The sequence below is a fragment of the Podarcis raffonei genome, chromosome Z, assembly GCF_027172205.1.
Source record: "Podarcis raffonei isolate rPodRaf1 chromosome Z, rPodRaf1.pri, whole genome shotgun sequence".
NCBI lineage: Eukaryota > Metazoa > Chordata > Lepidosauria > Squamata > Lacertidae > Podarcis > Podarcis raffonei.
Genome location: NC_070621.1, coordinates 419,406 through 434,456, shown reverse-complemented (window position 1 = coordinate 434,456; position 15,051 = coordinate 419,406). Strand labels below are relative to the sequence as shown.

Below are 15,051 nucleotides of genomic sequence, written 5' to 3'. Positions count from 1 at the left end.
GGAATTTCCTGCCTATTCCCTGCATTTCCTGTTTATTCCCCTCAAGGAGAAAGCCAGCAGCTCAGGGAGTTTCCTGTCTATTTCCAGGGAGTTTCCTGTCTATTTCCAGGAAGTTTCCTGTCTATTTCCTGTCGCTTTCCAGGGAGTTTCCTGTCTATTTCCAGGCAGTTTCCTGTCTATTTCCTGTATTTCCAGGGAATTTCCTGTCTATATCCAGGGAGTTTCCTGTCTATTTCCTGGGAGTTTCCTGTCTATTTCCTGTCTTTCCAGGGAGTTCCCTGTCTCTTTCCAGGGAGTTTCCTGTCTGTTCCCAGGGTGTTTCCTGTCTATTTCCAGCAAGTTTCATGTCTGTTTCCAGGGAGTTTCCTGATTATTTCCTGTCTACTTCCAGGAAGTTTCCTGTCTGTTTCCTGTCTCTTTCCAGGGAGTTTCCTCTATATTTCCTGCCTATTTCCAGGGAGTTTCCTGCCTATTTCCAGGGAGTTTCCTGTCTCTTTCCAGGGAGTTTCCTGTCTATTTCCTGTCTCTTTCCAGGGAGTTTCCTGTCTATTTCCTGTCTCTTTCCAGGGAGTTTCCTGTCTATTCCCCACAAGCAGAAAGCCAGCAGCTCAGGGAGTTTCCTGTCAGTTTCCTGTCTATTTCCAGGGATTTTCCTGTCTATTTCCAGGCAGTTTCCTGTCTATTCCCTGCCTATTTCCAGGGAGTTTCCTGTTTATTTGCTGTCTATTTCCGGGGAGTTTCCTGTCTATTTCCTGTCTCTTTCCAGGGAGTTTCCTGTCTATTTTCAGTGAGTTTCCTGTCTATTTCCAGGGAGTTTCCTGTTTATTTCCAGGGAGTTTCCTGCCTATTTCCTGTCTATTTCCTGGGAGTTTCCTGTCTATTTACAAGGAGCTTCCTGTATATTTCCTGCCTATTTCCAGGGAGTTTCCTGTCTCTTTCCTGCCTATTTCCAGGGAGTTTCCTGTCTCTTTCCTGCCTATTTCCAGGCAGTTTCCTGTCTCTTTCCCGCAAGCAGAAAGGGAGCAACTCCCTGGAAATAGACAGGAAAGAGACCGGAAACTCCCTGGAAATAGGCAGGAAATAGGCAGGAAACTCCCTGGAAAGAGACAGGAAATAGGAAACTCCCTGAGCTGCTGGCTTTCTACTTGCGGGGAATAGACAAGAAATCCCCACGCTAAGGTTCCCACGCTAAGCTTCCCGCGGGGCGGGAGACTCGAACCCGGAACCTTCCCCAGGAGCGCCCATTGCGGGGAGAAACCGATGTGCGCTACGGTTCCCGCGCTAAAATTCCCACACTATAATTCCCGCGCTAAGGTTCCCGCGCTAAAATTCCCGCGCTAAGGTTCCCGCGCTAAAATTCCCATGCTCAGGTTCCCGCGCTAAAATTCCCACACTAAAATTCCCGCACTAGAATTCCCACGCTAAGGTTCCCGTGCTAAGGTTCCCGCGCTAAGTTTCCTTCCAGGGACCAGGCGCCTTGGGAAACTCACTTCCTTGCTTTCTGCTTCCAGGCGCTGATGGACTTCCCGCCGCGGGGAATGCGGCGCAAGCGGCAGGCGGCCTTCCTCGAACCCGCGCTGCACACTAGGGTGAGTCTCCCCTTCCCTTCTGGCGCCGGGTGCGAAACCGGGTGCGAAACGCGCTATAATTCCCATCTCTGCCTTGCCTACAGTTTGTGGAAGATGCAAGGAAGAAACTTCCTGGGAATAGACAGGAAATAGACAGGAAGCTCCTTGGAAATAGACAGGAAACTGCCTGGAAATAGACAGGAAACTCCCTGGAAACAGACAGGAAACTCCCTGGGAATAGACAGGACATAGACGGGAAACTCACCGGAAATAGACAGGAAATAGACAGGAAACTGCCTGGAGATAGACAGGAAACTTCCTGGAAACAGATAGGAAACTCCCTGGAAATAGACAGGAAACTCCCTGAGGTGCTACTTTTCTGCCTGCGGGGAATAGACAGGAAACTGCCTGGAAATAGACAGGAAATGCAGGGAATAGACAGGAAATAGACAGGGAACTTCCTGGAAATAGACAGGAAATAGACAGGAAACTCCTTGGAAACAGACAGGAAGTAGACAGGAAACTCCCGGGAAAAAGACAGGAAATAGACAGGAAGCTCCCGGGAAACAGACAGGAAATAGATAGGAAACTCCTTGGAAATATACAGGGAACCTCCTGTAAATAGACAAGAAATAGACAGGAAATAGACAGGAAACTGCCGGGAAACAGACAGGAAATAGACAGGAAACTCCTTGGAAATATACAGGGAGCTTCCTGGAAATAGACAAGAAATAGACAGGAAACTCCCTGGAAACAGACAGGAAATAGACAGGAAACTCCCTGGAAATAGACAGGAAACTCCCTGGAAACAGACAGGAAATAGACAGGAAACTGCCTGGAAATAGACAGGAAACTTCCTGGACATAGACAGGAAATAGTCAGGAAACTCCCTGGAAACAAACAGGAAGTAGGCAGGAAACTCCCTGGAAATAGACAGGAAACTGCCTGTAAATAGACAGGAAATAGACAGGAAACTCCATGGAAACAGGCAGGAAACTTCCTGGAAATAGACAGGAAATTGAACCCGAACTCGCCTCTCTTCTCCCCCAAAACCAGGCGCTGCTAGAGTTCCCGCCGCGGGGAATGCGGCGCAAGCGGCAGGCGGCCTTCCTCGAACCCGCGCCGCACACTAGGGTGAGTCTCCCCTTCCCTTCCGGGTGCGAAACGCGCTACAATTCCCACCTCTCTCCTCTGCCCTTCCGGGTCCCGGGTGCGAAACCGGGTGCGAAACGCACTACAATTCCCATTTCTGTCGCTCTTCCGGCGCCGGGTGCGAAACCGGGTGCGAAACCTGCTATAATTCCCATTTCTCGCCCGCCCTTCCGGGTCCCGGGTGCGAAACCGGGTGCGAAACGCGCTATAGCTCCCATCTCTGTCGCCCGCAGTACGTCGAAGACGCCAGGATTCCCATCCAGCACCGGGGGGTCGCTCTGCAAAGTAAGGCGCTGGCGCCGGGTGCGAAAGGCAGTGGGGGTGTCGAAATTCGATGCGGGAACCTTAGCGCGGTGCCCGCTTGTCCCCGCAGTGGGCGATCCTGGGGAAGGTTGCGGGTTCAAGTCTCCCTCCACGTGGGAACCTTAGCGCGGGAACCTTAGCGCGGGAACTGTAGCGCGCATAGGCTTCTCCCTGCAATGGGCGATCCAGGGGAAGGTTGCGGGTTCGAGTCTCCATCTTGAAGCCAATTGAGGCTGGAAATCGGGGCGGGAACCTTAGCGCGGGAAACGTAGCGTGGGATTTTCGTGTGGGAAGCTAGGCGCGGGAACCTTAGCGCGGGAACCTTAGCGCGGGAACTGTAGCACGGGAACCTTAGCGCGGGAACCTTAGCGCGGGAAACTTAGTATGGGAACCTTAGCGCAGGAACCTTAGCGCAGGAACCTTTGCACAGGAACTGTAGCGCGGGAACTGTAGCGTGGGAACCTTAGCGCGGGAACCTTAGCATGGGAACTTTAGCGCGGGAATTGTAGCGCGGGAACCTTAGCGTGGGAACCTTAGCGCAGGAACCTTAGCGCAGGAAACTTAGCGTGGGATCCTTAGCGCAGGAAACTTAGCGTGGGAACCTTAGCGCGGGAATTGTAGCGCGGGAACCTTAGCGTGGGAACCTTAGCGCGGGAACCTTAGCGCGGTAACTGTAGCGCGGGAACCTTAGCGCAGGAACCTTAACATGGGAACCGTAGCGCGGGAACCTTAGCGCGGGAACCTTAGCATGGGAACCTTAGCGTGGGAACCTTAGCGCGGGAACTTTAGCATGGGAACCTTAGCGCGGGAACCTTAGCGTGGGAACCTTAGCGTGGGAACTTTAGCATGGGAACCTTAGCGCAGGAACCTTTGCACGGGAACTGTAGCGCAGGAACTTTAGCGCGGGAACCTTAGCGCGGGAACCTTAGCATGGGAACCTTAGCATGGGAACCTTAGCGCGGGAACTGTAGTGTGGGAACTTTATCGTGGGAACCTTAGCATGGGAACCTTAGCGCGGGAACTATAGCATGGGAACTGTAGTGTGGTAACCTTAGCGCGGGAACCTTAGCGCACGTCGGCTTCTCCCTGCAATGGGGAACCTTAGCATGGGAACCTTAGCACGGGAACCTTAGCGCGGGAACCTTAGCATGGGAACCTTAGCGCGGGAACCTTAGCGCAGGAACCTTAGCATGGGAACCTTAGCGCAGGAACCTTTGCACAGGAACTGTAGCGCGGGAACTTTAGCGTGGGAACCTTAGCGTGAGAGCCTTCATGCAGGAACCTTTGCACGGGAACTGTAGCACGGGAACCTTAGCGTGGGAACCTTAGCGCGGGAACTGTAGCGCGGGAACCTTAGCATGGGAACCTTAGCACGGGAACCTTAGCGTGGGAACCTTAGCGCAGGAAACTGCATGGGAACTGTAGCGCGGGAACCTTAGCATGGGAACTGTAGTGCGGGAAACAGCGTGGGAACCTTAGCGCAGGAACCTTTGCACTGGAACTGTAGCGCGGGAACTTTAGCGTGGGAACTTTATTGTGGGAACCTTAGCAATGGGAACCTTAGCGCGGGAACCTTAGCGCGGGAACCTTAGCGCACGTCGGCTTCTCCCCGCAATGGGGAACCTTAGCATGGGAACCTTAGCGCGGGAACCCTAGCGCGGGAACCTTAGCACGGGAACCTTTGAACGGGAATTGTAGCGCAGGAACCTTAGCGCAGGAACCTTAGCGCGGGAACCTTAGCGCACGTCGGCTTCTCCCCGCAATGGGGAACCTTAGCATGGGAACTGTAGCGCGGGAACCTTAGCATGGGAACCTTAGCGCGGGAACTGTAGCGCAGGAACTTTATCGTGGGAACCTTAGCGCGGGAATCTTAGCATGGGAACCTTAGTGCGGGAACCTTAGCGCGGGAACCTTAGCACGGGACCCTTAGCGCGGGAACCTTAGCGCGGGAACCTTAGCGTGGGAACCTTAGCGCGGCAACCTTAGCGCAGGAACCTTTGTACGGGAACAGTAGCGCGGGAACCTTAGCGCGGGAACCTTAGCGCGGGAACCTTAGCGCGGGGATTTTATTGTGGGAATTGTAGCGTGGGAAACGTAGCGCGGGAACCTTAGCGCGGGAACTGTAGCGCGGGAACCTTAGCGCGGGAACCTTAGCGCACGTAGGCTTCTCCCTGCAATGGGGAACCTTAGCATGGGAACCTTAGAATGGGAACCTTAGCATGGGAACCTTAGCGCGGGAACCTTAGCGCGGGAACCTTAGCGTGGGAACCTTAGTGCGGGAACCTTAGCGTGGGAACCTTAGCGCGGGAACTGTAGCGCGGGAACCTTAGCATGGGAACCTTAGCGCGGGAACTATAGCGCGGGAACCTTAGCATGGGAACCTTAGCGCGGGAACTGTAGCACGGGAACCTTAGCATGGGAACCTTAGCGTGGGAACCTTAGCGCGGGAACTTTAGCATGGGAACCTTAGCGCGGGAACCTTAGCGTGGGAACCTTAGCGCGGGAACTTTAGCATGGGAACCTTAGCGCAGGAACCTTAGCGCGGGAACTGTAGCGCGGGAACTTTAGCGTGGGAACCTTAGCGCAGGAACCTTAGTGCGGGAACTGTAGCGCAGGAACCTTAGCGCAGGAACCTTAGCATGGGAACCTTAGCGCGGGAACTGTAGCACGGGAACCTTAGCATGGGAACCTTAGCGCAGGAACCTTAGCATGGGAATCTTAGCGTGGGAACCTTAGTGCGGGAACCTTAGCGTGGGAACCTTAGCGCGGGAACTGTAGCGCGGGAACCTTAGCATGGGAACCTTAGCGCGGGAACTATAGCGCGGGAACCTTAGCATGGGAACCTTAGCGCGGGAACTGTAGCACGGGAACCTTAGCATGGGAACCTTAGCGTGGGAACCTTAGCGCGGGAACTTTAGCATGGGAACCTTAGCGCGGGAACCTTAGCGTGGGAACCTTAGCGCGGGAACTTTAGCATGGGAACCTTAGCGCAGGAACCTTAGCGCGGGAACTGTAGCGCGGGAACTTTAGCGTGGGAACCTTAGCGCAGGAACCTTAGTGCGGGAACTGTAGCGCAGGAACCTTAGCGCAGGAACCTTAGCATGGGAACCTTAGCGCGGGAACTGTAGCACGGGAACCTTAGCATGGGAACCTTAGCGCAGGAACCTTAGCATGGGAATCTTAGCGTGGGAACCTTAGCGCGGGAACCTTAGCATGGGAACCTTAGCGCGGGAACTATAGCGCGGGAACCTTAGCATGGGAACCTTAGCGCAGGAACCTTAGCATGGGAATCTTAGCGTGGGAACCTTAGCGCGGGAACTGTAGCGCGGGAACTTTAGCGTGGGAACCTTAGCGCAGGAACCTTAGTGCGGGAACCTTAGCATGGGAACCTTAGTGCGGGAACCTTAGTGCGGGAACCTTAGCATGGGAACCTTAGTGCGGGAACTGTAGCGCAGGAACCTTAGCGCAGGAACCTTAGCATGGGAACCTTAGCGCGGGAACCTTAGCGCGGGAACCTTAGCATGGGAACCTTAGCGCGGGAACCTTAGCGCGGGAACCTTAGCATGGGAACCTTAGTGCGGGAACTATAGCGCGGGAAATGTAGCGCAGGAACCTTAACGCGGGAACCTTAGCGCGGGAACTGTAGCGCGGGAACTTTAGCGTGGGAACCTTAGCGCAGGAACCTTAGTGCGGGAACCTTAGCATGGGAACCTTAGTGCGGGAACCTTAGCATGGGAATCTTAGCGTGGGAACCTTAGCGCGGGAACTGTAGCGCGGGAACTTTAGCGTGGGAACCTTAGCGCAGGAACCTTAGTGCGGGAACTGTAGCGCAGGAACCTTAGCGCAGGAACCTTAGCATGGGAACCTTAGCGCGGGAACCTTAGTGCGGGAACTGTAGCGCAGGAACCTTAGCGCAGGAACCTTAGCATGGGAACCTTAGCGCGGGAACCTTAGCGCGGGAACCTTAGCATGGGAACCTTAGCGCAGGAACCTTAGCATGGGAATCTTAGCGTGGGAACCTTAGCGCGGGAACTGTAGCGCAGGAACTGTAGCGCAGGAACCTTAACGCGGGAACCTTAGCGCAGGAACTGTAGCGCAGGAACCTTGGCATGGGAACCTTAGCGCGGGAACCTTAGCGCGGGGATTTTATTGCGGGAATTGTAGCGCGGGAAACGTAGCGCGGCGCCGTTTCTCCCCGCAGTGGCGCCGCCGGAGGAGTGCGCCTGCCCCGAGCCGCTGGCCAAGGGGACGCTGGTGGCCATGGTGGCCGTCCTGGCCTTTCTAGGCTTCTTCTCGACCTCGGTCTTGTTGGTGGTGGCCGTGTGTCTGCTGCGATTGGTGGAGCGCCAGCGGTGAGTAGGAATCTGAATATAAATATAAATATAAAGAAAAATAAATAAATATGAATAAATAGAAATATAATATAATATAATATAATATAATATAATATAATATAATATAATATTCCTAATTCTAGATTATATTCTAGATTCTATTTATTGACGTTATGAATCAAGGTCAGTGGAAGGAACGTTATATAAATAGAAATATAATATTATATATATATGTGTGTATATATATATATATATATATATATATATATAATATTACATATCTTATATTATATTATATTATGTGTTTATATATATAATATAATAAATATAATATAATATAATATAATATAAAATAGAAATAAATATAAATAGAAATATTATATATATTATATTATATATTAAATATAATATAATATAATATAATATAATATAATATAATATATAATAGAAATAATAGAAATAAATAGAAATAGAAATATTATATATATATATATTATATATATAAATTATAAAATATATATATATATTAAATATATATTAAATATATATATGTATAATATAATATAATATAATATAATAGAAATAGAAATAGAAATAGAAATAGAAATAAAAAAAGTAGAATGAACGTTATATAAATAGAAATATAATATATATATATATATAAGAATATGATATGATAAATGTAAATAAAAATAGGTTAATAATAATATAATATATTATAAATGTAAATAATAAACATATAAATATAAATATATAAAATATATAAATATAAATATAAATATATTAATATATATAAATATAAATATATAAATATATAAATATATAAATATATATATATATATATATATATATATAATATAAATATAAATCATAGATATGCAGATATATTATTATTATTATTATTATTATTATTATTCATAACAATAATGGAATATAGATATGCAGATATATTATTATTATTATTATTATTATTATTATTATTATTAATATTATTATTATTATTCATAACAATAATGGAATATAGATATGCAGATAGGTAGATTGCAAGTTGTAATGATAGTAATAATAATAATATGCAGCTAATACAATATGAATAACAGTATCCTTATTAATAATAATAGAGAGCCAAACAGGAAGTGGCCTCTCTAGGACGTGCCAGCTCTCTGATTTTAACCCCGCCTCTCCCTTCCAGGAAGTCGATTGCTAATAATAATAATAATAATAATAATCAGAGTGAGAGAGAGAGAGAGAGAGAAACAGGAAGTGGAGACCCCACTTCCTGCCTGGCCAGGAAGCTCTAGGACGTCCCAGCTCTCTGGTTTTAACCCCGCCTCTCCCTTCCAGGAAGTCGGGGAAGGACGCCAACGCCGCCGGATTGGCCAACAGGCCCCTCCCTCCGCTGCCGTGAGTGACGGGTGGGCGGGGCTTCAGTGGGCGGAACCAGGAGTGGGTGGGGCCATTGTTATTATTATGTTATATTATATTATAATTATTATTTTATTTTTATATTATTATTACCTTATTTTTATATTCTTATTCTTCTTAATTTATTATATATTATTATTATTATTATTATTATTATTATTATTATTATATATTATTATCATCTTATTTTTCTATTATTACTATTATTAATTTATTATTATATTATTATTTATTATTGTTGTTATTTTATTTTATTATTATTATATTATAATTATATTCTTATATTCTTATTATTTTTTATTCTTATATTATTATTTATTATTATTATTATTTTATTTTATTTTTATATTCATATTATTATCATCTTATTTTCATATTCTTATTATTCTTAATTTATTATATTTTATTATTATTATTATTATTATTTATTATTATTATTATTATATTATTATATTATTATTATTTATTCTTATATTCTTATTTATTATTATTATTATTATTATTATTATTATTTTATTTTTATTTTTTTATTATTATTATCATCTTATTTTTATATTCTTATTATTCTTATTATTCTTATTATTTCATTTTATCATTATCATCGTTTTTATAAACTTATTCTCCTTCCTATTATTTTATTTTTATATTATTAGTATTAGTATTCTTTTATTTTATTCTTTTATTTTTATTATTTTTACTATTATTATTATTATTATTATTATAATATTATTATTATTATTATATTATTATTATTATTATTATTATTATTTATTCTTATATTCTTATTATTTATTCTTATTATTTTATTTTATCATGATCATCTTTTTTATATTCTTATTCTTATTCCTATTACTTTATTTTTATATTATTAGTATTAGTATTAGTATTATTTTATTTTTTTATTTTATTTTTATTATTGTATATTATTATTATTATTATTATTATTATTATTATTATTGTATATTATTATTTTATATTATTATTATTATTATTATTCCAGCCCGCCCCGCCCAGAGCGCGTCTACCTGGCGACGAAACCGGCATCCGGGTACGAGAGGCTGATGGCCGCCAGTCCGTGAGTACCTGTCAATCATTCTCGCACCCGGGACCGGATCACCCTGGTTGCCCCATCCCTGTCAATCATTCTGGGATTCGAATCTGTGACCTGTCAATCATTCTGGGATTCGAATCCGGGACCTGTCAATCATTCTGTCCTTCGAATCCGGGACCTGTCAATCATTCTGTCATTCAAACGGATAACCATGGTTGCCCCATCCCTGTCAATCATTCTGGGATTCGAATCCGTGACCTGTCAATCATTCTGTCCTTCGAATCCGGGACCTGTCAATCATTCTGTCATTCAAACGGATAACCATGGTTGCCCCATCCCTGTCAATCATTCTGGGATTCGAATCCGGGACCCGTCAATCATTCTGTCATTTGACTTGATAACCCTGGTTGTCCCATCCCTGTCAATCATTCTGGGATTCGAATCCGTGACCTGTCAATCATTCTGGGATTCGAACCTGTGACCTGTCAATCATTCTGGGATTCGAATCCATGACCTGTCATTCTGTCCTTCGAATCCGGGACCTGTCAATCATTCTGTCATTCAAATGGATAACCCTGGTTGCCCCATCCCTGTCAATCATTCTGGGATTCGAATCCGGGACCTGTCAATCATTCTGTCCTTCGAATCCGGGACCTGTCAATCATTCTGTCATTCAAACGGATAACCATGGTTGCCCCATCCCTGTCAATCATTCTGGGATTCGAATCCGTGACCTGTCAATCATTCTGTCCTTCGAATCCGGGACCTGTCAATCATTCTGTCCTTCGAATCCGGGACCTGTCAATCATTCTGTCATTCAAACGGATAACCATGGTTGCCCCATCCCTGTCAATCATTCTGGGATTCAAATCCGTGACCTGTCAATCATTCTGTCATTTGACTTGAGAACCCTGGTTGCCCCTTACCTGTCAATCATTCTGGGTTCAACTCAGTAACCCTGGTTGCCCCATCCCTGTCAATCATTCTGGGATTTGAATCCGTGACCTGTCAATCATTCTGTCATTTGACTTGATGACCCTGGTTGCCCCTTACCTGTCAATCATTCTGGGTTCAACTCAGTAACCCTGGTTGCCCCATCCCTGTCAATCATTCCGGGATTCGAATCCGGGACCTGTCAATCATTCCGGGATTCGAATCCGGGACCTGTCAATCATTCTGGGATTCGAACCCGTGACATGTCAATCATTCACAGGGGGGGGGAGACCAGATCACCCTGGGTGCCCCGGACCTGTCAATCATTCTGTCATTCAAATGGATAACGATGGTTGCCCCATCCCTGTCAATCATTCTGGGATTCGAATCTGTGACCTGTCAATCATTCTGTCATTTGACATGAAAACCCTGGTTGTCCCATCCATGTCAATCATTCTGTCATTCAAATTAATAACCTGTCAATCATCCCAGGTTCAATAACCATGGTTGCCTAACTCCTGTCAATCATTCTGTCATTCAAACTGATAACCCTGGTTGCCCCATCCCTGTCAATCATCCTGTCATTCAAATTAATAACCTGTCAATCATTCCGGGTTCAACTCAATAACCATGGTACTCCTGTCCTGTCAATCATTCTGTCATTCAAATGGATAACCACGGTTGCCCCATCCCTGTCAATCATTCTGGAATTCGAATCCGGGACCTGTCAATCATTCTGTCATTTGACTTGAGAACCCTGGTTGCCCCTTACCTGTCAATCATTCTGGGTTCAACTCAGTAACCCTGGTTGCCCCATTCCTGTCAATCATCCTGTCGTTCAAATTACTAACCTGTCAATCATCCCAGGTTCAATAACCATGGTTGCCTCAACCCTGTCAATCATTCTGTCATTCAAACTGATAACCCTGGTTGCCCCATCCCTGTCAATCATTCTGTCATTCGAATTGATAACCTGTCGATCATTCCGGGTTCAACTCAATAACCATGGTAGTCCTGTCCTGTCAATCATTCGGTCATTCAAATCGATAACCCCAGATGCCGCATCCCTGTCAATCATTCTGGCATCAGGGGGTGGGACCATCCCTGTCAATCATTCTGTCATTCCAATCGATAACCATGGTTGCCCTATGCCTGTCAATCATTCTGGGATGGAACCCTGGTTGCCCCATACCTGTCAATCATTCTGTCACTCTAATCGAGAACCAGTCAATCATTCTGAGATCCAGGGGGCGGGACTAGACAACCCTGGTTGCCCCATCCCTGTCAATCATTCTGAGATCCAGGGGGCGGGATTAGACAACCCTGGTTGCCCCATACCTGTCAATCATTCTGAGATCCAGGGGGCGGGACTAGACAACCCTGGTTGCCCCATCCCTGTCAATCATTCTGAGATCCAGGGGGCGGGACTAGACAACCCTGGTTGCCCCATCCCTGTCAATCATTCTGAGATCCAGGGGGCGGGACTAGACAACCCTGGTTGCCCCATCCCTGTCAATCATTCTGTCAATCATTCTGGCATCCAGGGGGTGGGACCACCCCTTGTCAATCATTCTGTCATTCCAATCGATAACCATGGTTGCCCTATGCCTGTCAATCATTCTGGGATGGAACCCTGGTTGCCCCATACCTGTCAATCATTCTGAGATCCAGGGGGCGGGACTAGACAACCCTGGTTGCCCCATCCCTGTCAATCATTCTGTCATTCAAATCGATCAATTGTCAATCATTCAGGGATTCAGGCGCCTGGGAACCGTAGCGCCCTGTCAATCATCCAGACGACCCCGGTTGCCCCTTCCCTGTCAATCATCCCGGGTTCAAATCGACAACCATGGTTACCCTATGCCTGTCAATCATTCGAATCGATAACCTGTCAATCATTCTGGGAACCAGGCGCCTGGTTGTCCCGGGAACCGTAGTGCCTGTCAATCATCCTGGTGCCAGATGACCCCGGTTGCCCCTGTCAATCATTCCGGGTTCAAATCGATAACCCTGGTTGCCTGTCAATCATCCTGGCGCCAGACGACCCCGGTTGCCCCCTCCCTGTCAATCATTCTGTCATTCAAATTAATAACCTGTCAATCATTCCGGGTTCAACTCAATAACCATGGTTGCCCCGTCCTGTCAATCATTAGGTTACTCCAATCGATAACCTGTCAATCGTTCTGGGATTGAACCCTGCTTGCCCCCTCGCTGCCAATCATCCTGTCATTCCAATCGACAACCTGTCAATCAGATCGATAACCTGTCAATCAAAGCGATATCCTTTCATTCAAATTGAGGACCTGCCAATCAAACTGAGAACCTGTCAATCCAATCGATAACCTGCCAATCAAATAGCCTGCCATTCCACTTGATAACCTGTCAATCATTCTGAGATCAAATAACCTGTCAATCAAAGCCATATCCTTTCATTCAAATCGAGGACCTGCCAATCAAACTGAGAACCTGTCAATCCAATCGAGAACCTGCCAATCAAATAGCCCGTCCTTCCACTCGATAACCTGTCAATCATTCTGAGATCCAGGGGGCGGGATCAGACCACCCCGCTTGCCCCGGGAACCAGAGCGCGGTGTCAATCGCCCTGGGACCAGACCTGTCAATCACTGCCCCGCACCTGTCCATCACCCCGGGTTCAACTCCAGAACCCCGGTCACCTGTCAATCATCTGTCAATTTCTTTTCCAGCCGCACCCCGGAAGGCGGGGCCTACCTGAGCGCCAGCGAGTTGCACCCGGGTCCCAGGTAAGCCCCGCCCCTCCTCCCCGGACGCCGGGGTCCCTTCCCCGGACGCCTGGGTTCCCTCCGCTCACCCCGTACTACGTTTCCCAGGAGCCACCAGAAGATGGGCGTCGACCAGGCCGCCGTCGCCGCGGAAACGGAGAGCAGGTCAGTCGAAGAAAGGGGCGGGGAAAGGGGTGTCAATCAAAGCGGGAGAGCTGTCAATCAAACCCGGGTCCCCTTTTCCCCCAGGAACCTTCCGGAAAGCGAATACATCACCGTCAACCCGGCGCCGGGTTTTTCCAGGTGGGGTTTTGTATCTATATTTATATTTATGTTATTTATATTTATTGGTTTTATATATATAGAGAGAGAGAGAGAGAGAGAGAGAGAGATAGATAGATAGATAGATAGATAGATAATTTATATTTATAGTATTATATATATTTTATAGTATTTATATTTATATATAATATATATAATTTATATTTATACTTTATAGTATTTATATTTCCCATTCTCTTTTATTATACACATACATATATATTTATATTATTTATATTTATATTTATATTTATATTTATATTTATATTTATATTTATATTATTTATATTTATTGGTTTTATATGTATATATATATAGAGAGAGATAGATAGATAGATAGATAGATAATTTATATTTATAGTATTATATATATTTATATTTATAGTATTTATATTTATATATAATATATATAATTTATATTTATAATTATATTTATAGTATTTATATTTCCCATTCTCTTTTATTATACACATACATATATATTTATATTATTTATATTTATATTTATATTTATATTTATATTTATATTACTTATATTTATTGGTTTTATATATAATTTATATTCATAGTATTATATATATTTATATTTATAGTATTTATATTTATATATAATATATATAATTTATATTTATATTTATATTTATATTTATATTTATATTTATATTTATATTCATATTCATATTCATATTTATATTTATAGTATTTATATTTCCCATACACACACATATATATTTATATTAATTATATTTATTTTTATATTATATATATATATATATATATATATATATATATATATTTATATTTTTATCTTATTTATTGTATTTATATTTCTAGTATATATTTTTTCCATCCTCTTTTATCATACACACACATATATATTTATTGTGGGCGAACATAGCAGACGACACAGCGATTTCAATACATAACATTTATATTAATATTTATTATTATTATTAATTCTCTCCTTCCAGCCCCGTTCCGCCCAAGACGTATTCCGGCGCCGGCGGAATTCCCAGGTATATTATATATAATATTTTAATATTTATTTATGATCTATCAATAATCTATATATGATTATTATATATATATATATATATATACACATATATATATATTATTTGCATATAAGAATAATAAATCATGATGATTTATAACAATATAAAATATGATTAATAATAATAATAGCTTGTTTTGATTTAAGAATAATTATAATAATCTAATTG

The 15,051-nt window shown here is 44.1% G+C and overlaps 1 long non-coding RNA gene across 1 annotated transcript; it reads left to right on the top strand.

The window, feature by feature from the left end:
• Positions 1–13,615: 13,615 nt before the first annotated feature.
• On the top strand, positions 13,616–14,844 carry LOC128406314 (uncharacterized). Its single transcript, XR_008328461.1, has 3 exons — positions 13,616–13,672; positions 13,757–13,810; positions 14,800–14,844. It is a non-coding gene; the product is annotated as an uncharacterized LOC128406314 (long non-coding RNA).
• Positions 14,845–15,051: the final 207 nt, after the last annotated feature.